The sequence below is a fragment of the Schistocerca nitens genome, chromosome 3 (assembly GCF_023898315.1).
Source record: "Schistocerca nitens isolate TAMUIC-IGC-003100 chromosome 3, iqSchNite1.1, whole genome shotgun sequence".
Lineage (NCBI taxonomy): Eukaryota > Metazoa > Arthropoda > Insecta > Orthoptera > Acrididae > Schistocerca > Schistocerca nitens.
The window spans coordinates 111,392,501-111,418,259 of record NC_064616.1 but is presented as its reverse complement, the minus strand read 5'-3'; positions in this window follow the sequence as shown (position 1 = coordinate 111,418,259).

The following is a 25,759-nucleotide window of genomic DNA, read 5'->3' as shown; positions in this document are numbered from 1 at the left end:
CTCTTAAGGTAGCCAATGCCTCGTCACCAACATAATCCCATCACCAACTTCAAGAAACCGCTTGCAAAAGTAACGAAGCTTCTCATTAGATACACAGCTAGTGGGGTGTCACTTGAGGCAGACTGGCCAAAGTATCAAAAAAATGTGTATTTGGGTGAGCAACTAGCAGGAATCACTATGACACTCATAGGGTAGCCAATGCCTCGTCACCAGCATAATCACATCAGCAACTTCAAGAAACCCCTGGCAAAAGTTACAATGACTCTTAAGATACACAACTAGTGGCGTAGCTATCAGGCAGACTGGAAAGAGTATCTAAAAAATGTGTATTTGGGTGAAGAACTGGCAGGAATCTCTATGACTCTCTTGAGGTAGCCAATGCCTCGTCACCAGCAGAATCAAATCAGCAACTTCTAGAAACCCCTGGCAAAAGTAACGATGTTTCTCTTAAGATACACAACTAGTGGCGTATCGCTTCAGGCACACTGGAAACAGTATCTAAAAAATGCGTATTTGGGTGAGCAACTGGCACGAAACACTGTGACTCTCTTAGGGTAGCCAATATCTCGTCACCAGTATAATCACAGCTTCAAAGTCAAGAAACCGCTGGCAAGAGTAACGATGTTTCTCTTAAGATACACAACTAGTGGCGTATCGCTTCAGGCAGACTGGCCAAGTATCTCAAAATGTGTATTTGGGTGAGCAACTGGCAGGAAGCACTATGACTCTCTTAAGGTAGCCAATGCCTCGTCACCAACATAATCCCATCACCAACTTCAAGAAACCGCTGGCAAAGGTAACGAAGCTTTTCATAAGATACACAGCTAGTGGGGTGTCACTTGAGGCAGACTGGCCAAAGTATCAAAAAATGTGTATTTGGGTGAGCAACTGGCAGGAATCACTATGACACTCATAGGGTAGCCAATGCCTCGTCACCAGCATCATCACATCAGCAACTTCAAGAAACCCCTGGCAAAAGTTACAATGACTCTTAAGATAGACAACTAGTGGCGTAGCTATCAGGCACACTTGAAAGAGTATCAAAAAAATGTGTATTTGGGTGAAGAACTGGCAGGAATCTCTATGACTCTCTTGAGGTAGCCAATGCCTCGTCACCAGCAGAATCACATCAGCAACTTCTAGAAACCCCTGGCAAAAGTAACGATGTTTCTCTTAAGATACACAACTAGTGGCGTATCGCTTCAGGCACACTGGAAACAGTATCTAAAAAATGTGTATTTGGGTGAGCAACTGGCACGAAACACTGTGACTCTCTTAGGGTAGCCAATATCTCGTCACCAGTACAATCACAGCTTCAAAGTCAAGAAACCGCTGGCAAGAGTAACGATGTTTCTCTTAAGATACACAACTAGTGGCGTATCGCTTCAGGCAGACTGGCCACAGTATCTCAAAATGTGTATTTGGGTGAGCAACTGGCAGGAAGCACTATGACTCTCTTAAGGTAGCCAATGCCTCGTCACCAACATAATCCCATCACCAACTTCAAGAAACCGCTTGCAAAGGTAACGAAGCTTGTCAAAAGATACACAGCTAGTGGGGTGTCACTTGAGGCAGACTGGCCAAAGTATCAAAAAAATGTGTATTTGGGTGAGCAACTAGCAGGAATCACTATGACACTCATAGGGTAGCCAATGCCTCGTCACCAGCATAATCACATCAGCAACTTCAAGAAACCCCTGGCAAAAGTTACAATGACTCTTAAGATACACAACTAGTGGCGTAGCTATCAGGCAGACTGGAAAGAGTATCTACAAAATGTGTATTTGTGTGAAGAACTGGCAGGAATCTCTATGACTCTCTTGAGGTAGCCAATGCCTCGTCACCAGCAGAATCAATACAGCAACTGCTAGAAACCCCTGTCAAAAGTAACGATGTTTCTCTTAAGATACACAACTAGTGGCGTAGCTATCAGGCAGACTGGAAAGAGTATCTAAAAAATGTGTATTTGGGTGAAGAGCTGGCAGGAATCTCTATGACTCTCTTGAGGTAGCCAATGCCTCGTCACCAGTAGAATCAAATCAGCATCTTCTAGAAACCCCTGGCGACAGTAGCGATGTTTCTCTTAAGATACACAACTAGTGGCGTATCGCTTCAGGCACACTGGAAACAGTATCTAAAAAATGTGTATTTGGGTGAGCAACTGGCAGGAAACACTGTGACTCTCTTAGGGTAGCCAATATCTCGTCACCAGTATAATCACAGCTTCAAAGTCAAGAAACCGGTGGCAAGAGTAACGATGTTTCTCTTAAGATACACAACTAGTGGCGTATCGCTTCAGGCAGACTGGCCACAGTATCTCAAAATGTGTATTTGGGTGAGCAACTGGCAGGAAGCATTATGACTCTCTTAAGGTAGCCAATGCCTCGTCACCAACATAATCCCATCACCAACTTCAAGAAACCGCTGGCAAAGGTAACGAAGCTTCTCGTAAGATACACAGCTAGTGGGGTGTCACTATGAGGCAGACTGGCCAAAGTATCAAAAAAATGTGTATTTGGGTGAGCAACTAGCAGGAATCACTATGACACTCATAGGGTAGCCAATGCCTCGTCACCAGCATCATCACATCAGCAACTTCAAGAAACCCCTGTCAAAAGTTACAATGACTCTTAAGATACACAACTAGTGGCGTAGCTATCAGGCAGACTGGAAAGAGTATCTAAAAAATGTGTATTTGGGTGAAGAACTGGCAGGAATCTCTATGACTCTCTTGAGGTAGCCAATGCCTCGTCACCAGCAGAATCAAATCAGCAACTTCTAGAAACCCCTGGCAAAAGTAACGATGTTTCTCTTAAGATACACAACTAGTGGCGTATCGCTTCAGGCACACTGGAAACAGTATCTAAAAAATGTGTATTTGGGTGAGCAACTGGCACGAAACACTGTGACTCTCTTAGGGTAACCAATATCTCGTCACCAGTATAATCACAGCTTCAAAGTCAAGAAACCGCTGGCAAGAGTAACGATGTTTCTCTTAAGATACACAACTAGTGGCGTATCGCTTCAGGCAGACTGGCCAAGTATCTCAAAATGTGTATTTGGTTGAGCAACTGGCAGGAAGCACTATGACTCTCTTAAGGTAGCCAATGCCTCATCACCAACATAATCCCATCACCAACTTCAAGAAACCGCTTGCAAAGGTAACGAAGCTTCTCATAAGATACACAGCTAGTGGGGTGTCACTTGAGGCAGACTGCCCAAAGTATCAAAAAATGTGTATTTGGGTGAGCAACTAGCAGGAATCACTATGACACTCATAGGGTAGCCAATGCCTCGTCACCAGCATAATCACATCAGCAACTTCAAGAAACCCCTGGCAAAAGTTACAATGACTCTTAAGATACACAACTAGTGGCGTAGCTATCAGGCAGACTGAAAAGAGTATCTAAAAAATGTGTATTTGGGTGAAGAACTGGCAGGAATCTCTATGACTCTCTTGAGGTAGCCAATGCCTCGTCACCAGCAGAATCAAATCAGCAACTTCTAGAAACCCCTGGCAAAAGTAACGATGTTTCTCTTAAGATACACAACTAGTGGCGTATCGCTTCAGGCACACTGGAAACAGTATCTAAAAAATGTGTATTTGGGTGAGCAACTGGCACGAAACACTGTGACTCTCTTAGGGTAGCCAATATCTCGTCACCAGTATAATCACAGCTTCAAAGTCAAGAAACCGCTGGCAAGAGTAACGATGTTTCTCTTAAGATACACAACTAGTAGCGTATCGCTTCAGGCAGACTGGCCAAGTATCTCAAAATGTGTATTTGGGTGAGCAACTGGCAGGAAGCACTATGACTCTCTTAAGGTAGCCAATGCCTCGTCACCAACATAATCCCATCACCAACTTCAAGAAACCGCTTGCAAAGGTAACGAAGCTTCTCATAAGATACACAGCTAGTGGGGTGTCACTTGAGGCAGACTGGCCAAAGTATCAAAAAAATGTGTATTTGGGTGAGCAACTAGCAGGAATCACTATGACACTCATAGGGTAGCCAATGCCTCGTCACCAGCATAATCACATCAGCAACTTCAAGAAACCCCTGGCAAAAGTTACAATGACTCTTAAGATACACAACTAGTGGCGTAGCTATCAGGCAGACTGGAAAGAGTATCTAAAAAATGTGTATTTGGGTGAAGAACTGGCAGGAATCTCTATGACTCTCTTGAGGTAGCCAATGCCTCGTCACCAGCAGAATCAAATCAGCAACTTCTAGAAACCCCTGGCATAAGTAACGATGTTTCTCTTAAGATACACAACTAGTGGCGTATCGCTTCAGGCACACTGGAAACAGTATCTAAAAAATGTGTATTTGGGTGAGCAACTGGCACGAAACACTGTGACTCTCTTAGGGTAGCCAATATCTCGTCACCAGTATAATCACAGCTTCAAAGTCAAGAAACCGCTGGCAAGAGTAACGATGTTTCTCTTAAGATACACAACTAGTGGCGTATCGCTTCAGGCAGACTGGCCACAGTATCTCAAAATGTGTATTTGGGTGAGCAACTGGCAGGAAGCACTATGACTCTCTTAAGGTAGCCAATGCCTCGTCACCAACATAATCTCATCACCAACTTCAAGAAACCGCTTGCAAAGGTAACGAAGCTTCTCATAAGATACACAGCTAGTGGGGTGTCACTTGAGGCAGACTGGCCAAAGTATCAAAAAAATGTGTATTTGGGTGAGCAACTAACAGGAATCACTATGACACTCATAGGGTAGCCAATGCCTCGTCACCAGCATAATCACATCAGCAACTTCAAGAAACCCCTGGCAAAAGTTACAATGACTCTTAAGATACACAACTAGTGGCGTAGCTATCAGGCAGACTGGAAAGAGTATCTAAAAAATGTGTATTTGGGTGAAGAGCTGGCAGGAATCTCTATGACTCTCTTGAGGTAGCCAATGCCTCGTCACCAGTAGAATCAAATCAGCATCTTCTAGAAACCCCTGGCAAAAGTAGCGATGTTTCTCTTAAGATACACAACTAGTGGCGTATCGCTTCAGGCACACTGGAAACAGTATCTAAAAAATGTGTATTTGGGTGAGCAACTGGCACGAAACACTGTGACTCTCTTAGGGTAGCCAATATCTCGTCACCAGTATAATCACAGCTTCAAAGTCAAGAAACCGCTGGCAAGAGTAACGATGTTTCTCTTAAGATACACAACTAGTGGCGTATCGCTTCAGGCAGACTGGCCACAGTATCTCAAAATGTGTATTTGGGTGAGCAACTGGCAGGAAGCACTATGACTCTCTTAAGGTAGCCAATGCCTCGTCACCAACATAATCCCATCACCAACTTCAAGAAACCGCTTGCAAAGGTAACGAAGCTTCTCATAAGATACACAGCTAGTGGGGTGTCACTTGAGGCAGACTGCCCAAAGTATCTAAAATGTGTATTTGGGTGAGCAACTAGCAGGAATCACTATGACACTCATAGGGTAGCCAATGCCTCGTCACCAGCATAATCACATCAGCAACTTCAAGAAACCCCTGGCAAAAGTTACAATGACTCTTAAGATACACAACTAGTGGCGTAGCTATCAGGCAGACTGGAAAGAGTATCTAAAAAATGTGTATTTGGGTGAAGAACTGGCAGGAATCTCTATGACTCTCTTGAGGTAGCCAATGCCTCGTCACCAGCAGAATAAAATCAGCAACTTCTAGAAACCCCTGGCAAAAGTAACGATGTTTCCTTTAAGATACACAACTAGTGGCGTATCGCTTCAGGCACACTGGAAACAGTATCTAAAAAATGTGTATTTGGGTGAGCAACTGGCACGAAACACTGTGACTCTCTTAGGGTAGCCAATATCTCGTCACCAGTATAATCACAGCTTCAAAGTCAAGAAACCGCTGGCAAGAGTAACGATGTTTCTCTTAAGATACACAACTAGTGGCGTATCGCTTCAGGCAGACTGGCCACAGTATCTCAAAATGTGTATTTGGGTGAGCAACTGGCAGGAAGCACTATGACTCTCTTAAGGTAGCCAATGCCTCGTCACCAACATAATCCCATCACCAACTTCAAGTAACCGCTTGCAAAGGTAACGAAGCTTCTCATAAGATACACAGCTAGTGGGGTGTCACTTGAGGCAGACTGGCCAAAGTATAAAAAAAATGTGTATTTGTGTGAGCAACTAACAGGAATCACTATGACACTCATAGGGTAGCCAATGCCTCGTCACCAGCATAATCACATCAGCAACTTCAAGAAACCCCTGGCAAAAGTTACAATGACTCTTAAGATACACAACTAGTGGCGTAGCTATCAGGCAGACTGGAAAGAGTATCTAAAAAATGTGTATTTGGGTGAAGAGCTGGCAGGAATCTCTATGACTCTCTTGAGGTAGCCAATGCCTCGTCACCAGTAGAATCAAATCAGCATCTTCTAGAAACCCCTGGCGAAAGTAGCGATGTTTCTCTTAAGATACACAACTAGTGGCGTATCGCTTCAGGCACACTGGAAACAGTATCTAAAAAATGTGTATTTGGGTGAGCAACTGGCAGGAAACACTGTGACTCTCTTAGGGTAGCCAATATCTCGTCACCAGTATAATCACAGCTTCAAAGTCAAGAAACCGCTGGCAAGAGTAACGATATTTCTCTTAAGATACACAACTAGTGGCGTATCGCTTCAGGCAGACTGGCCACAGTATCTCAAAATGTGTATTTGGGTGAGCAACTGGCAGGAAGCACTATGACTCTCTTAAGGTAGCCAATGCCTCGTCACCAACATAATCCCAACACCAACTTCAAGAAACCGCTTGCAAAGGTAACGAAGCTTCTCATAAGATACACAGCTAGTGGGGTGTCACTTGAGGCAGACTGGCCAAAGTATAAAAAAAATGTGTATTTGTGTGAGCAACTAACAGGAATCACTATGACACTCATAGGGTAGCCAATGCCTCGTCACCAGCATAATCACATCAGCAACTTCAAGAAACCCCTGGCAAAAGTTACAATGACTCTTAAGATACACAACTAGTGGCGTAGCTATCAGGCAGACTGGAAAGAGTATCTAAAAAATGTGTATTTGGGTGAAGAGCTGGCAGGAATCTCTATGACTCTCTTGAGGTAGCCAATGCCTCGTCACCAGTAGAATCAAATCAGCATCTTCTAGAAACCCCTGGCGAAAGTAGCGATGTTTCTCTTAAGATACACAACTAGTGGCGTATCGCTTCAGGCACACTGGAAACAGTATCTAAAAAATGTGTATTTGGGTGAGCAACTGGCAGGAAACACTGTGACTCTCTTAGGGTAGCCAATATCTCGTCACCAGTATAATCACAGCTTCAAAGTCAAGAAACCGCTGGCAAGAGTAACGATGTTTCTCTTAAGATACACAACTAGTGGCGTATCGCTTCAGGCAGACTGGCCACAGTATCTCAAAATGTGTATTTGGGTGAGCAACTGGCAGGAAGCACTATGACTCTCTTAAGGTAGCCAATGCCTCGTCACCAACATAATCTCATCACCAACTTCAAGAAACCGCTGGCAAAGGTAACGAAGCTTCTCATAAGATACACAGCTAGTGGGGTGTCACTTGAGGCAGACTGACCAAAGTATCAAAAAAATGTGTATTTGGGTGAGCAACTAACAGGAATCACTATGACACTCATAGAGTAGCCAATGCCTCGTCACCAGCATAATCACATCAGCAACTTCAAGAAACCCCTGGCAAAAGTTACAATGACTCTTAAGATACACAACTAGTGTCGTAGCTATCAGGCAGACTGGAAAGAGTATCTAAAAAATGTGTATTTGGGTGAAGAGCTGGCAGGAATCTCTATGACTCTCTTGAGGTAGCCAATGCCTCGTCACCAGTAGAATCAAATCAGCATCTTCTAGAAACCCCTGGCAAAAGTAGCGATGTTTCTCTTAAGATACACTACTAGTGGCGTATCGCTTCAGGCACACTGGAAACAGTATCTAAAAAATGTGTATTTGTGTGAGCAACTGGCACGAAACACTGTGACTCTCTTAGGGTAGCCAATATCTCGTCACCAGTATAATCACAGCTTCAAAGTCAAGAAACCGCTGGCAAGAGTAACGATGTTTCTCTTAAGATACACAACTAGTGGCGTATCGCTTCAGGCAGACTGGCCACAGTATCTCAAAATGTGTATTTGGGTGAGCAACTGGCAGGAAGCACTATGACTCTCTTAAGGTAGCCAATGCCTCGTCACCAACATAATCCCATCTCCAACTTCAAGAAACCGCTTGCAAAGGTAACGAAGCTTCTCATAAGATACACAGCTAGTGGGGTGTCACTTGAGGCAGACTGGCCAAAGTGTCAAAAAAATGTGTATTTGGGTAAGCAACTAGCAGGAATCACTATGACACTCATAGGGTAGCCAATGCCTCGTCACCAGCATAATCACATCAGCAACTTCAAGAAACCCCTGGCAAAAGTTACAATGACTCTTAAGATACACAACTAGTGTCGTAGCTATCAGGCAGACTGGCAAGAGTATCTAAAAAATGTGTATTTGGGTGAAGAGCTGGCAGGAATCTCTATGACTCTCTTGAGGTAGCCAATGCCTCGTCACCAGTAGAATCAAATCAGCATCTTCTAGAAACCCCTGGCAAAAGTAGCGATGTTTCTCTTAAGATACACTACTAGTGGCGTATCGCTTCAGGCACACTGGAAACAGTATCTAAAAAATGTGTATTTGTGTGAGCAACTGGCACGAAACACTGTGACTCTCTTAGGGTAGCCAATATCTCGTCACCAGTATAATCACAGCTTCAAAGTCAAGAAACCGCTGGCAAGAGTAACGATGTTTCTCTTAAGATACACAACTAGTGGCGTATCGCTTCAGGCAGACTGGCCACAGTATCTCAAAATGTGTATTTGGGTGAGCAACTGGCAGGAAGCACTATGACTCTCTTAAGGTAGCCAATGCTTCGTCACCAACATAATCACATCTCCAACTTCATGAAACCGCTTGCAAAGGTAACGAAGCTTCTCATAAGATACACAGCCAGTGGGGTGTCACTTGAGGCAGACTGGCCAAAGTATCAAAAAAATGTGTATTTGGGTAAGCAACTAGCAGGAATCACTATGACACTCATAGGGTAGCCAATGCCTCGTCACCAGCATAATCACATCAGCAACTTCAAGAAATCCCTGGCAAAAGTTACAATGACTCTTAAGATACACAACTAGTGGCGTAGCTATCAGGCAGACTGGAAAGAGTATCTAAAAAATGTGTATTTGGGTGAAGAACTGGCAGGAATCTCTATGACTCTCTTGAGGTAGCCAATGCCTCGTCACCAGCAGAATCAAATCAGCAACTTCTAGAAACCCCTGGCAAAAGTAACGATGTTTCTCTTAAGATACACAACTAGTGGCGTATCGCTTCAGGCACACTGGAAACAGTATCTAAAAAATGTGTATTTGGGTGAGCAACTGGCACGAAAATGGTTCAAATGGTTCAAATGGCTCTGAGCACTATGGGACTCAACTGCTGTGGTCATTAGTCCCCTAGAACTTAGAACTACTTAAACCTAACTAACCTAAGGACAGTACACAACACCCAGCCATCACGTGGCACGAAACACTGTGACTCTCTTAGGGTAGCCAATATCTCGTCACCAGTATAATCACAGCTTCAAAGTCAAGAAACCGCTGGCAAGAGTAACGATGTTTCTCTTAAGATACACATCTAGTGGCGTATCGCTTCAGGCAGACTGGCCACAGTATCTCAAAATGTGTATTTGGGTGAGCAACTGGCAGGAAGCACTATGACTCTCTTAAGGTAGCCAATGCCTCGTCACCAACATAATCCCATCACCAACTTCAAGTAACCGCTTGCAAAGGTAACGAAGCTTCTCATAAGATACACAGCTAGTGGGGTGTCACTTGAGGCAGACTGGCCAAAGTATCAAAAAAATGTGTATTTGGGTGAGCAACTAGCAGGAATCACTATGACACTCATAGGGTAGCCAATGCCTCGTCACCAGCATCATCACATCAGCAACTTCAAGAAACCCCTGGCAAAAGTTACAATGACTCTTAAGATACACAACTAGTGGCGTAGCTATCAGGCAGACTGGAAAGAGTATCTAAAAAATGTGTATTTGGGTGAAGAACTGGCAGGAATCTCTATGACTCTCTTGAGGTAGCCAATGCCTCGTCACCAGCAGAATCAAATCAGCAACTTCTAGAAACCCCTGGCAAAAGTAGCGATGTTTCTCTTAAGATACACTACTAGTGGCGTATCGCTTCAGGCACACTGGAAACAGTATCTAAAAAATGTGTATTTGTGTGAGCAACTGGCACGAAACACTGTGACTCTCTTAGGGTAGCCAATATCTCGTCACCAGTATAATCACAGCTTCAAAGTCAAGAAACCGCTGGCAAGAGTAACGATGTTTCTCTTAAGATACACAACTAGTGGCGTATCGCTTCAGGCAGACTGGCCACAGTATCTCAAAATGTGTATTTGGGTGAGCAACTGGCAGGAAGCACTATGACTCTCTTAAGGTAGCCAATGCTTCGTCACCAACATAATCCCATCTCCAACTTCAAGAAACCGCTTGCAAAGGTAACGAAGCTTCTCATAAGATACACAGCTAGTGGGGTGTCACTTGAGGCAGACTGGCCAAAGTATCAAAAAAATGTGTATTTGGGTAAGCAACTAGCAGGAATCACTATGACACTCATAGGGTAGCCAATGCCTCGTCACCAGCATAATCACATCAGCAACTTCAAGAAATCCCTGGCAAAAGTTACAATGACTCTTAAGATACACAACTAGTGGCGTAGCTATCAGGCAGACTGGAAAGAGTATCTAAAAAATGTGTATTTGGGTGAAGAACTGGCAGGAATCTCTATGACTCTCTTGAGGTAGCCAATGCCTCGTCACCAGCAGAATCAAATCAGCAACTTCTAGAAACCCCTGGCAAAAGTAACGATGTTTCTCTTAAGATACACAACTAGTGGCGTATCGCTTCAGGCACACTGGAAACAGTATCTAAAAAATGTGTATTTGGGTGAGCAACTGGCACGAAAATGGTTCAAATGGTTCAAATGGCTCTGAGCACTATGGGACTCAACTGCTGTGGTCATTAGTCCCCTAGAACTTAGAACTACTTAAACCTAACTAACCTAAGGACAGTACACAACACCCAGCCATCACGTGGCACGAAACACTGTGACTCTCTTAGGGTAGCCAATATCTCGTCACCAGTATAATCACAGCTTCAAAGTCAAGAAACCGCTGGCAAGAGTAACGATGTTTCTCTTAAGATACACAACTAGTGGCGTATCGCTTCAGGCAGACTGGCCACAGTATCTCAAAATGTGTATTTGGGTGAGCAACTGGCAGGAAGCACTATGACTCTCTTAAGGTAGCCAATGCCTCGTCACCAACATAATCCCATCACCAACTTCAAGTAACCGCTTGCAAAGGTAACGAAGCTTCTCATAAGATACACAGCTAGTGGGGTGTCACTTGAGGCAGACTGGCCAAAGTATCAAAAAAATGTGTATTTGGGTGAGCAACTAGCAGGAATCACTATGACACTCATAGGGTAGCCAATGCCTCGTCACCAGCATCATCACATCAGCAACTTCAAGAAACCCCTGGCAAAAGTTACAATGACTCTTAAGATACACAACTAGTGGCGTAGCTATCAGGCAGACTGGAAAGAGTATCTAAAAAATGTGTATTTGGGTGAAGAACTGGCAGGAATCTCTATGACTCTCTTGAGGTAGCCAATGCCTCGTCACCAGCAGAATCAAATCAGCAACTTCTAGAAACCCCTGGCAAAAGTAACGATGTTTCTCTTAAGATACACAACTAGTGGCGTATCGCTTCAGGCACACTGGAAACAGTATCTAAAAAATGTGTATTTGGGTGAGCAACTGGCACGAAACACTGTGACTCTCTTAGGGTAGCCAATATCTCGTCACCAGTATAATCACAGCTTCAAAGTCAAGAAACCGCTGGCAAGAGTAACGATGTTTCTCTTAAGATACACAACTAGTGGCGTATCGCTTCAGGCAGACTGGCCACAGTATCTCAAAATGTGTATTTGGGTGAGCATCTGGCAGGAAGCACTATGACTCTCTTAAGGTAGCCAATGCCTCGTCACCAACATAATCTCATCACCAACTTCAAGAAACCGCTTGCAAAGGTAACGAAGCTTCTCATAAGATACACAGCTAGTGGGGTGTCACTTGAGGCAGACTGGCCAAAGTATCAAAAAATGTGTATTTGGGTGAGCAACTAACAGGAATCACTATGACACTCATAGGGTAGCCAATGCCTCGTCACCAGCATAATCACATCAGCAACTTCAAGAAACCCCTGGCAAAAGTTACAATGACTCTTAAGATACACAACTAGTGTCGTAGCTATCAGGCAGACTGGAAAGAGTATCTAAAAAATGTGTATTTGGGTGAAGAGCTGGCAGGAATCTCTATGACTCTCTTGAGGTAGCCAATGCCTCGTCACCAGCACAATCAAATCAGCAACTTCTAGAAACCCCTGGCAAAAGTAACGATGTTTCTCTTAAGATACACAACTAGTGGCGTATCGCTTCAGGCACACTGGAAACAGTATCTAAAAAATGTGTATTTGGGTGAGCAACTGGCACGAAAATGGTTCAAATGGTTCAAATGGCTCTGAGCACTATGGGACTCAACTGCTGTGGTCATTAGTCCCCTAGAACTTAGAACTACTTAAACCTAACTAACCTAAGGACAGCACACAACACCCAGCCATCACGTGGCACGAAACACTGTGACTCTCTTAGGGTAGCCAATATCTCGTCACCAGTATAATCACAGCTTCAAAGTCAAGAAACCGCTGGCAAGAGTAACGATGTTTCTCTTAAGATACACAACTAGTGGCGTATCGCTTCAGGCAGACTGGCCACAGTATCTCAAAATGTGTATTTGGGTGAGCAACTGGCAGGAAGCACTATGACTCTCTTAAGGTAGCCAATGCCTCGTCACCAACATAATCTCATCACCAACTTCAAGAAACCGCTTGCAAAGGTAACGAAGCTTCTCATAAGATACACAGCTAGTGGGGTGTCACTTGAGGCAGACTGGCCAAAGTATCAAAAAAATGTGTATTTGGGTGAGCAACTAACAGGAATCACTATGACACTCATAGGGTAGCCAATGCCTCGTCACCAGCATAATCACATCAGCAACTTCAAGAAACCCCTGGCAAAAGTTACAATGACTCTTAAGATACACAACTAGTGTCGTAGCTATCAGGCAGACTGGAAAGAGTATCTAAAAAATGTGTATTTGGGTGAAGAGCTGGCAGGAATCTCTATGACTCTCTTGAGGTAGCCAATGCCTCGTCACCAGTAGAATCAAATCAGCATCTTCTAGAAACCCCTGGCAAAAGTAGCGATGTTTCTCTTAAGATACACTACTAGTGGCGTATCGCTTCAGGCACACTGGAAACAGTATCTAAAAAATGTGTATTTGTGTGAGCAACTGGCACGAAACACTGTGACTCTCTTAGGGTAGCCAATATCTCGTCACCAGTATAATCACAGCTTCAAAGTCAAGAAACCGCTGGCAAGAGTAACGATGTTTCTCTTAAGATACACAACTAGTGGCGTATCGCTTCAGGCAGACTGTAAACAGTATTTAAAAAATGTGTATTTGGGTGAGCAACTGGCACGAAAATGGTTCAAATGGTTCAAATGGCTCTGAGCACTATGGGACTCAACTGCTGTGGTCATTAGTCCCCTAGAACTTAGAACTACTTAAACCTAACTAACCTAAGGACAGCACACAACACCCAGCCATCACGTGGCACGAAACACTGTGACTCTCTTAGGGTAGCCAATATCTCGTCACCAGTATAATCACAGCTTCAAAGTCAAGAAACCGCTGGCAAGAGTAACGATGTTTCTCTTAAGATACACAACTAGTGGCGTATCGCTTCAGGCAGACTGGCCACAGTATCTCAAAATGTGTATTTGGGTGAGCAACTGGCAGGAAGCACTATGACTCTCTTAAGGTAGCCAATGCTTCGTCACCAACATAATCCCATCTCCAACTTCAAGAAACCGCTTGCAAAGGTAACGAAGCTTCTCATAAGATACACAGCTAGTGGGGTGTCACTTGAGGCAGACTGGCCAAAGTATCAAAAAAATGTGTATTTGGGTAAGCAACTAGCAGGAATCACTATGACACTCATAGGGTAGCCAATGCCTCGTCACCAGCATAATCACATCAGCAACTTCAAGAAATCCCTGGCAAAAGTTACAATGACTCTTAAGATACACAACTAGTGGCGTAGCTATCAGGCAGACTGGAAAGAGTATCTAAAAAATGTGTATTTGGGTGAAGAACTGGCAGGAATCTCTATGACTCTCTTGAGGTAGCCAATGCCTCGTCACCAGCAGAATCAAATCAGCAACTTCTAGAAACCCCTGGCAAAAGTAACGATGTTTCTCTTAAGATACACAACTAGTGGCGTATCGCTTCAGGCACACTGGAAACAGTATCTAAAAAATGTGTATTTGGGTGAGCAACTGGCACGAAAATGGTTCAAATGGTTCAAATGGCTCTGAGCACTATGGGACTCAACTGCTGTGGTCATTAGTCCCCTAGAACTTAGAACTACTTAAACCTAACTAACCTAAGGACAGCACACAACACCCAGCCATCACGTGGCACGAAACACTGTGACTCTCTTAGGGTAGCCAATATCTCGTCACCAGTATAATCACAGCTTCAAAGTCAAGAAACCGCTGGCAAGAGTAACGATGTTTCTCTTAAGATACACAACTAGTGGCGTATCGCTTCAGGCAGACTGGCCACAGTATCTCAAAATGTGTATTTGGGTGAGCAACTGGCAGGAAGCACTATGACTCTCTTAAGGTAGCCAATGCCTCGTCACCAACATAATCTCATCACCAACTTCAAGAAACCACTTGCAAAGGTAACGAAGCTTCTCATAAGATACACAGCTAGTGGGGTGTCACTTGAGGCAGACTGGCCAAAGTATCAAAAAAATGTGTATTTGGGTGAGCAACTAACAGGAATCACTATGACACTCATAGGGTAGCCAATGCCTCGTCACCAGCGTAATCACATCAGCAACTTCAAGAAACCCCTGGCAAAAGTTACAATGACTCTTAAGATACACAACTAGTGGCGTAGCTATCAGGCAGACTGGAAAGAGTATCTAAAAAATGTGTATTTGGGTGAAGAGCTGGCAGGAATCTCTATGACTCTCTTGAGGTAGCCAATGCCTCGTCACCAGTAGAATCAAATGAGCATCTTCTAGAAACCCCTGGCAAAAGTAGCGATGTTTCTCTTAAGATACACAACTAGTGGCGTATCGCTTCAGGCACACTGGAAACAGTATCTAAAAAATGTGTATTTGTGTGAGCAACTGGCACGAAACACTGTGACTCTCTTAGGGTAGCCAATATCTCGTCACCAGTATAATCACAGCTTCAAAGTCAAGAAACCGCTGGCAAGAGTAACGATGTTTCTCTTAAGATACACAACTAGTGGCGTATCGCTTCAGGCAGACTGGCCACAGTATCTCAAAATGTGTATTTGGGTGAGCAACTGGCAGGAAGCACTATGACTCTCTTAAGGTAGCCAATGCTTCGTCACCAACATAATCCCATCTCCAACTTCAAGAAACCGCTTGCAAAGGTAACGAAGCTTCTCATAAGATACACAGCTAGTGGGGTGTCACTTGAGGCAGACTGGCCAAAATATAAAAAAAATGTGTATTTGGGTAAGCAACGAGCAGGAATCACTATGACACTCATAGGGTAGCCAATGCCTCGTCACCAGCATAATCACATCAGCAACTTCAAGAAATCCCTGGCAAAAGTTACAATGACTCTTAAGATACACAACTAGTGGCGTAGCTATCAGGCAGACTGGAAAGAGTATCTAAAAAATGTGTATTTGGGTGAAGAACTGGCAGGAATCTCTATGACTCTCTTGAGGTAGCCAATGCCTCGTCACCAGCAGAATCAAATCAGCAACTTCTAGAAACCCCTGGCAAAAGTAACGATGTTTCTCTTAAGATACACAACTAGTGGCGTATCGCTTCAGGCACACTGGAAACAGTATCTAAAAAATGTGTATTTGGGTGAGCAACTGGCACGAAACACTGTGACTCTCTTAGGGTAGCCAATATCTCGTCACCAGTATAATCACAGCTTCAAAGTCAAGAAACCGCTGGCAAGAGTAACGATGTTTCTCTTAAGATACACAACTAGTGGCGTATCGCTTCAGGCAGACTGGCCACAGTATCTCAAAATGTGTATTTGGGTGAGCATCTGGCAGGAAGCACTATGAATCTCTTAAGGTAGCCAATGCCTCGTCACCAACATAATCTCATCACCAACTTCAAGAAACCGCTTGCAAAGGTAACGAAGCTTCTCATAAGATACACAGCTAGTGGTGTGTCACTTGAGGCAGACTGGCCAAAGTATCAAAAAAATGTGTATTTGGGTGAGCAACTACCAGGAATCACTATGACACTCATAGGGTAGCCAATGCCTCGTCACCAGCATAATCACATCAGCAACTTCAAGAAACCCCTGGCAAAAGTTACAATGACTCTTAAGATACACAACTAGTGTCGTAGCTATCAGGCAGACTGGAAAGAGTATCTAAAAAATGTGTATTTGGGTGAAGAGCTGGCAGGAATCTCTATGACTCTCTTGAGGTAGCCAATGCCTCGTCACCAGTAGAATCAAATCAGCATCTTCTAGAAACCCCTGGCAAAAGTAGCGATGTTTCTCTTAAGATACACTACTAGTGGCGTATCGCTTCAGGCAGACTGGCCACAGTATCTCAAAATGTGTATTTGGGTGAGCAACTGGCAGGAAGCACTATGACTCTCTTAAGGTAGCCAATGCTTCGTCACCAACATAATCCCATCTCCAACTTCAAGAAACCGCTTGCAAAGGTAACGAAGCTTCTCATAAGATACACAGCTAGTGGGGTGTGACTTGAGGCAGACTGGCCAAAGTATCAAAAAAATGTGTATTTGGGTAAGCAACTAGCAGGAATCACTATGACACTCATAGGGTAGCCAATGCCTCGTCACCAGCATAATCACATCAGCAACTTCAAGAAATCCCTGGCAAAAGTTACAATGACTCTTAAGATACACAACTAGTGGCGTAGCTATCAGGCAGACTGGAAAGAGTATCTAAAAAAATGTGTATTTGGGTGAAGAACTGGCAGGAATCTCTATGACTCTCTTGAGGTAGCCAATGCCTCGTCACCAGCAGAATCAAATCAGCAACTTCTAGAAACCCCTGGCAAAAGTAACGATGTTTCTCTTAAGATACACAACTAGTGGCGTATCGCTTCAGGCACACTGGAAACAGTATCTAAAAAATGTGTATTTGGGTGAGCAACTGGCACGAAAATGGTTCAAATGGTTCAAATGGCTCTGAGCACTATGGGACTCAACTGCTGTGGTCATTAGTCCCCTAGAACTTAGAACTACTTAAACCTAACTAACCTAAGGACAGCACACAACACCCAGCCATCACGTGGCACGAAACACTGTGACTCTCTTAGGGTAGCCAATATCTCGTCACCAGTATAATCACAGCTTCAAAGTCAAGAAACCGCTGGCAAGAGTAACGATGTTTCTCTTAAGATACACAACTAGTGGCGTATCGCTTCAGGCAGACTGGCCACAGTATCTCAAAATGTGTATTTGGGTGAGCATCTGGCAAGAAGCACTATGACTCTCTTAAGGTAGCCAATGCCTCGTCACCAACATAATCTCATCACCAACTTCAAGAAACCGCTTGCAAAGGTAACGAAGCTTCTCATAAGATACACAGCTAGTGGGGTGTCACTTGAGGCAGACTGGCCAAAGTATCAAAAAAATGTGTATTTGGGTGAGCAACTAACAGGAATCACTATGACACTCATAGGGTAGCCAATGCCTCGTCACCAGCATAATCACATCAGCAACTTCAAGAAACCCCTGGCAAAAGTTACAATGACTCTTAAGATACACAACTAGTGTCGTAGCTATCAGGCAGACTGGAAAGAGTATCTAAAAAATGTGTATTTGGGTGAAGAGCTTGCAGGAATCTCTATGACTCTCTTGAGGTAGCCAATGCCTCGTCACCAGCAGAATCAAATCAGCAACTTCTAGAAACCCCTGGCAAAAGTAACGATGTTTCTCTTAAGATACACAACTAGTGGCGTATCGCTTCAGGCACACTGGAAACAGTATCTAAAAAATGTGTATTTGTGTGAGCAACTGGCACGAAACACTGTGACTCTCTTAGGGTAGCCAATATCTCGTCACCAGTATAATCACAGCTTCAAAGTCAAGAAACCGCTGGCAAGAGTAACGATGTTTCTCTTAAGATACACAACTAGTGGCGTATCGCTTCAGGCAGACTGGCCACAGTATCTCAAAATGTGTATTTGGGTGAGCAACTGGCAGGAAGCACTATGACTCTCTTAAGGTAGCCAATGCTTCGTCACCAACATAATCCCATCTCCAACTTCAAGAAACCGCTTGCAAAGGTAACGAAGCTTCTCATAAGATACACAGCTAGTGGGGTGTCACTTGAGGCAGACTGGCCAAAGTATCAAAAAAATGTGTATTTGGGTAAGCAACTAGCAGGAATCACTATGACACTCATAGGGTAGCCAATGCCTCGTCACCAGCATAATCACATCAGCAACTTCAAGAAATCCCTGGCAAAAGTTACAATGACTCTTAAGATACACAACTAGTGGCGTAGCTATCAGGCAGACTGGAAAGAGTATCTAAAAAATGTGTATTTGGGTGAAGAACTGGGAGGAATCTCTATGACTCTCTTGAGGTAGCCAATGCCTCGTCACCAGCAGAATCAAATCAGCAACTTCTAGAAACCCCTGGCAAAAGTAACGATGTTTCTCTTAAGATACACAACTAGTGGCGTATCGCTTCAGGCACACTGGAAACAGTATCTAAAAAATGTGTATTTGGGTGAGCAACTGGCACGAAAATGGTTCAAATGGTTCAAATGGCTCTGAGCACTATGGGACTCAACTGCTGTGGTCATTAGTCCCCTAGAACTTAGAACTACTTAAACCTAACTAACCTAAGGACAGCACACAACACCCAGCCATCACGTGGCACGAAACACTGTGACTCTCTTAGGGTAGCCAATATCTCGTCACCAGTATAATCACAGCTTCAAAGTCAAGAAACCGCTGGCAAGAGTAACGATGTTTCTCTTAAGATACACAACTAGTGGCGTATCGCTTCAGGCAGACTGGCCACAGTATCTCAAAATGTGTATTTGGGTGAGCATCTGGCAGGAAGCACTATGACTCTCTTAAGGTAGCCAATGCCTCGTCACCAACATAATCTCATCACCAACTTCAAGAAACCGCTTGCAAAGGTAACGAAGCTTCTCATAAGATACACAGCTAGTGGGGTGTCACTTGAGGCAGACTGGCCAAAGTATCAAAAAAATGTGTATTTGGGTGAGCAACTAACAGGAATCACTATGACACTCATAGGGTAGCCAATGCCTCGTCACCAGCATAATCACATCAGCAACTTCAAGAAACCCCTGGCAAAAGTTACAATGACTCTTAAGATACACAACTAGTGGCGTAGCTATCAGGCAGACTGGAAAGAGTATCTAAAAAATGTGTATTTGGATGAAGAGCTGGCAGGAATCTCTATGACTCTCTTGAGGTAGCCAATGCCTCGTCACCAGTAGAATCAAATGAGCATCTTCTAGAAACCCATGGCAAAAGTAGCGATGTTTCTCTTAAGATACACAACTAGTGGCGTATCGCTTCAGGCAGACTGGCCACAGTATCTCAAAATGTGTATTTGGGTGAGCAACTGGCAGGAAGCACTATGACTCTCTTAAGGTAGCCAATGCTTCGTCACCAACATAATCCCATCTCCAACTTCAAGAAACCGCTTGCAAAGGTAACGAAGCTTCTCATAAGATACACAGCTAGTGGGGTGTCACTTGAGGCAGACTGGCCAAAATATCAAAAAAATGTGTATTTGGGTAAGCAACTAGCAGGAATCACTATGACACTCATAGGGTAGCCAATGCCTCGTCACCAGCATAATCACATCAGCAACTTCAAGAAATCCCTGGCAAAAGTTACAATGACTCTTAAGATACACAACTAGTGGCGTAGCTATCAGGCAGACTGGAAAGAGTATCTAAAAAATGTGTATTTGGGTGAAGAACTGGGAGGAATCTCTATGACTCTCTTGAGGTAGCCAATGCCTCGTCACCAGCAGAATCAAATCAGCAACTTCTAGAAACCCCTGGCAAAAGTAACGATGTTTCTCTTAAGATACACAACTAGTGGCGTATCGCTTCAGGCACACTGGAAACAGTATCTAAAAAATGTGTATTTGGGTGAGCAACTGGCACGAAACACTGTGACTCTCTTAGGGTAGCCAATATCTCGTCACCAGTATAATCACAGCTTCAAAGTCAAGAAACCGCTGGCAAGAGTAACGATGTTTCTCTTAAGATACACAACTAGTGGCGTATCGCTTCAGGCAGACTGGCCACAGTATCTCAAAATGTGTATTTGGGTGAGCATCTGGCAGGAAGCACTATGAATCTCTTAAGGTAGCCAATGCCTCGTCACCAACATAATCTCATCACCAACTTCAAGAAACCGCTTGCAAAGGTAACGAAGCTTCTCATAAGATACACAGCTAGTGGTGTGTCACTTGAGGCAGACTGGCCAAAGTATCAAAAAAATGTGTATTTGGGTGAGCAACTAACAGGAATCACTATGACACTCATAGGGTAGCCAATGCCTCGTCACCAGCATAATCACATCAGCAACTTCAAGAAACCCCTGGCAAAAGTTACAATGACTCTTAAGATACACAACTAGTGTCGTAGCTATCAGGCAGACTGGAAAGAGTATCTAAAAAATGTGTATTTGGGTGAAGAGCTGGCAGGAATCTCTATGACTCTCTTGAGGTAGCCAATGCCTCGTCACCAGTAGAATCAAATCAGCATCTTCTAGAAACCCCTGGCAAAAGTAGCGATGTTTCTCTTAAGATACACTACTAGTGGCGTATCGCTTCAGGCACACTGGAAACAGTATCTAAAAAATGTGTATTTGTGTGAGCAACTGGCACGAAACACTGTGACTCTCTTAGGGTAGCCAATATCTCGTCACCAGTATAATCACAGCTTCAAAGTCAAGAAACCGCTGGCAAGAGTAACGATGTTTCTCTTAAGATACACAACTAGTGGCGTATCGCTTCAGGCAGACTGGCCACAGTATCTCAAAATGTGTATTTGGGTGAGCATCTGGCAGGAAGCACTATGAATCTCTTAAGGTAGCCAATGCCTCGTCACCAACATAATCTCATCACCAACTTCAAGAAACCGCTTGCAAAGGTAACGAAGCTTCTCATAAGATACACAGCTAGTGGTGTGTCACTTGAGGCAGACTGGCCAAAGTATCAAAAAAATGTGTATTTGGGTGAGCAACTAACAGGAATCACTATGACACTCATAGGGTAGCCAATGCCTCGTCACCAGCATAATCACATCAGCAACTTCAAGAAACCCCTGGCAAAAGTTACAATGACTCTTAAGATACACAACTAGTGTCGTAGCTATCAGGCAGACTGGAAAGAGTATCTAAAAAATGTGTATTTGGGTGAAGAACTGGCAAGAATCTCTATGACTCTCTTGAGGTAGCCAATGCCTCGTCACCAGCAGAATCAAATCAGCAACTTCTAGAAACCCCTGGCAAAAGTAACGATGTTTCTCTTAAGATACACAACTAGTGGCGTATCGCTTCAGGCACACTGGAAACAGTATCTAAAAAATGTGTATTTGGGTGAGCAACTGGCACGAAAATGGTTCAAATGGTTCAAATGGCTCTGAGCACTATGGGACTCAACTGCTGTGGTCATTAGTCCCCTAGAACTTAGAACTACTTAAACCTAGTTAACCTAAGGACAGCACACAACACCCAGCCATCACGTGGCACGAAACACTGTGACTCTCTTAGGGTAGCCAATATCTCGTCACCAGTATAATCACAGCTTCAAAGTCAAGAAACCGCTGGCAAGAGTAACGATGTTTCTCTTAAGATACACAACTAGTGGCGTATCGCTTCAGGCAGACTGGCCACAGTATCTCAAAATGTGTATTTGGGTGAGCATCTGGCAGGAAGCACTATGACTCTCTTAAGGTAGCCAATGCCTCGTCACCAACATAATCTCATCACCAACTTCAAGAAACCGCTTGCAAAGGTAACGAAGCTTCTCATAAGATACACAGCTAGTGGGGTGTCACTTGAGGCAGACTGGCCAAAGTATCAAAAAAATGTGTATTTGGGTGAGCAACTAACAGGAATCACTATGACACTCATAGGGTAGCCAATGCCTCGTCACCAGCATAATCACATCAGCAACTTCAAGAAACCCCTGGCAAAAGTTACAATGACTCTTAAGATACACAACTAGTGTCGTAGCTATCAGGCAGACTGGAAAGAGTATCTAAAAAATGTGTATTTGGGTGAAGAGCTGGCAGGAATCTCTATGACTCTCTTGAGGTAGCCAATGCCTCGTCACCAGTAGAATCAAATCAGCATCTTCTAGAAACCCCTGGCAAAAGTAGCGATGTTTCTCTTAAGATACACTACTAGTGGCGTATCGCTTCAGGCACACTGGAAACAGTATCTAAAAAATGTGTATTTGTGTGAGCAACTGGCACGAAACACTGTGACTCTCTTAGGGTAGCCAATATCTCGTCACCAGTATAATCACAGCTTCAAAGTCAAGAAACCGCTGGCAAGAGTAACGATGTTTCTCTTAAGATACACAACTAGTGGCGTATCGCTTCAGGCAGACTGGAAACAGTATTTAAAAAATGTGTATTTGGGTGAGCAACTGGCACGAAAATGGTTCAAATGGTTCAAATGGCTCTGAGCACTATGGGACTCAACTGCTGTGGTCATTAGTCCCCTAGAACTTAGAACTACTTAAACCTAACTAACCTAAGGACAGCACACAACACCCAGCCATCACGTGGCACGAAACACTGTGACTCTCTTAGGGTAGCCAATATCTCGTCACCAGTATAATCACAGCTTCAAAGTCAAGAAACCGCTGGCAAGAGTAACGATGTTTCTCTTAAGATACACAACTAGTGGCGTATCGCTTCAGGCAGACTGGCCACAGTATCTCAAAATGTGTATTTGGGTGAGCAACTGGCAGGAAGCACTATGACTCTCTTAAGGTAGCCAATGCTTCGTCACCAACATAATCCCATCTCCAACTTCAAGAAACCGCTTGCAAAGGTAACGAAGCTTCTCATAAGATACACAGCTAGTGGGGTGTCACTTGAGGCAGACTGGCCAAAGTATCAAAAAAATGTGTATTTGGGTAAGCAACTAGCAGGAATCACTATGACACTCATAGGGTAGCCAATGCCTCGTCACCAGCATAATCACATCAGCAACTTCAAGAAATCCCTGGCAAAAGTTACAATGACTCTTAAGATACACAACTAGTGGCGTAGCTATCAGGCAGACTGGAAAGAGTATCTAAAAAATGTGTATTTGGGTGAAGAACTGGCAGGAATCTCTATGACTCTCTTGAGGTAGCCAATGCCTCGTCACCAGCAGAATCAAATCAGCAACTTCTAGAAACCCCTGGCAAAAGTAACGATGTTTCTCTTAAGATACACAACTAGTGGCGTATCGCTTCAGGCACACTGGAAACAGTATCTAAAAAATGTGTATTTGGGTGAGCAACTGGCACGAAAATGGTTCAAATGGTTCAAATGGCTCTGAGCACTATGGGACTCAACTGCTGTGGTCATTAGTAACCTAGAACTTAGAACTACTTAAACCTAACTAACCTAAGGACAGCACACAACACCCAGCCATCACGTGGCACGAAACACTGTGACTCTCTTAGGGTAGCCAATATCTCGTCACCAGTATAATCACAGCTTCAAAGTCAAGAAACCGCTGGCAAGAGTAACGATGTTTCTCTTAAGATACACAACTAGTGGCGTATCGCTTCAGGCAGACTGGCCACAGTATCTCAAAATGTGTATTTGGGTGAGCAACTGGCAGGAAGCACTATGACTCTCTTAAGGTAGCCAATGCCTCGTCACCAACATAATCTCATCACCAACTTCAAGAAACCGCTTGCAAAGGTAACGAAGCTTCTCATAAGATACACAGCTAGTGGGGTGTCACTTGAGGCAGACTGGCCAAAGTATCAATAAAATGTGTATTTGGGTGAGCAACTAACAGGAATCACTATGACACTCATAGGGTAGCCAATGCCTCGTCACCAGCGTAATCACATCAGCAACTTCAAGAAACCCCTGGCAAAAGTTACAATGACTCTTAAGATACACAACTAGTGGCGTAGCTATCAGGCAGACTGGAAAGAGTATCTAAAAAATGTGTATTTGGGTGAAGAGCTGGCAGGAATCTCTATGACTCTCTTGAGGTAGCCAATGCCTCGTCACCAGTAGAATCAAATGAGCATCTTCTAGAAACCCCTGGCAAAAGTAGCGATGTTTCTCTTAAGATACACAACTAGTGGCGTATCGCTTCAGGCACACTGGAAACAGTATCTAAAAAATGTGTATTTGTGTGAGCAACTGGCACGAAACACTGTGACTCTCTTAGGGTAGCCAATATCTCGTCACCAGTATAATCACAGCTTCAAAGTCAAGAAACCGCTGGCAAGAGTAACGATGTTTCTCTTAAGATACACAACTAGTGGCGTATCGCTTCAGGCAGACTGGCCACAGTATCTCAAAATGTGTATTTGGGTGAGCAACTGGCAGGAAGCACTATGACTCTCTTAAGGTAGCCAATGCTTCGTCACCAACATAATCCCATCTCCAACTTCAAGAAACCGCTTGCAAAGGTAACGAAGCTTCTCATAAGATACACAGCTAGTGGGGTGTCACTTGAGGCAGACTGGCCAAAATGTAAAAAAAATGTGTATTTGGGTAAGCAACTAGCAGGAATCACTATGACACTCATAGGGTAGCCAATGCCTCGTCAGCAGCATAATCACATCAGCAACTTCAAGAAATCCCTGGCAAAAGTTACAATGACTCTTAAGATACACAACTAGTGGCGTAGCTATCAGGCAGACTGGAAAGAGTATCTAAAAAATGTGTATTTGGGTGAAGAACTGGCAGGAATCTCTATGACTCTCTTGAGGTAGCCAATGCCTCGTCACCAGCAGAATCAAATCAGCAACTTCTAGAAACCCCTGGCAAAAGTAACGATGTTTCTCTTAAGATACACAACTAGTGGCGTATCGCTTCAGGCACACTGGAAACAGTATCTAAAAAATGTGTATTTGTGTGAGCAACTGGCACGAAACACTGTGACTCTCTTAGGGTAGCCAATATCTCGTCACCAGTATAATCACAGCTTCAAAGTCAAGAAACCGCTGGCAAGAGTAACGATGTTTCTCTTAAGATACACAACTAGTGGCGTATCGCTTCAGGCAGACTGGCCACAGTATCTCAAAATGTGTATTTGGGTGAGCAACTGGCAGGAAGCACTATGACTCTCTTAAGGTAGCCAATGCTTCGTCACCAACATAATCCCATCTCCAACTTCAAGAAACCGCTTGCAAAGGTAACGAAGCTTCTCATAAGATACACAGCTAGTGGGGTGTCACTTGAGGCAGACTGGCCAAAGTATCAAAAAAATGTGTATTTGGGTAAGCAACTAGCAGGAATCACTAT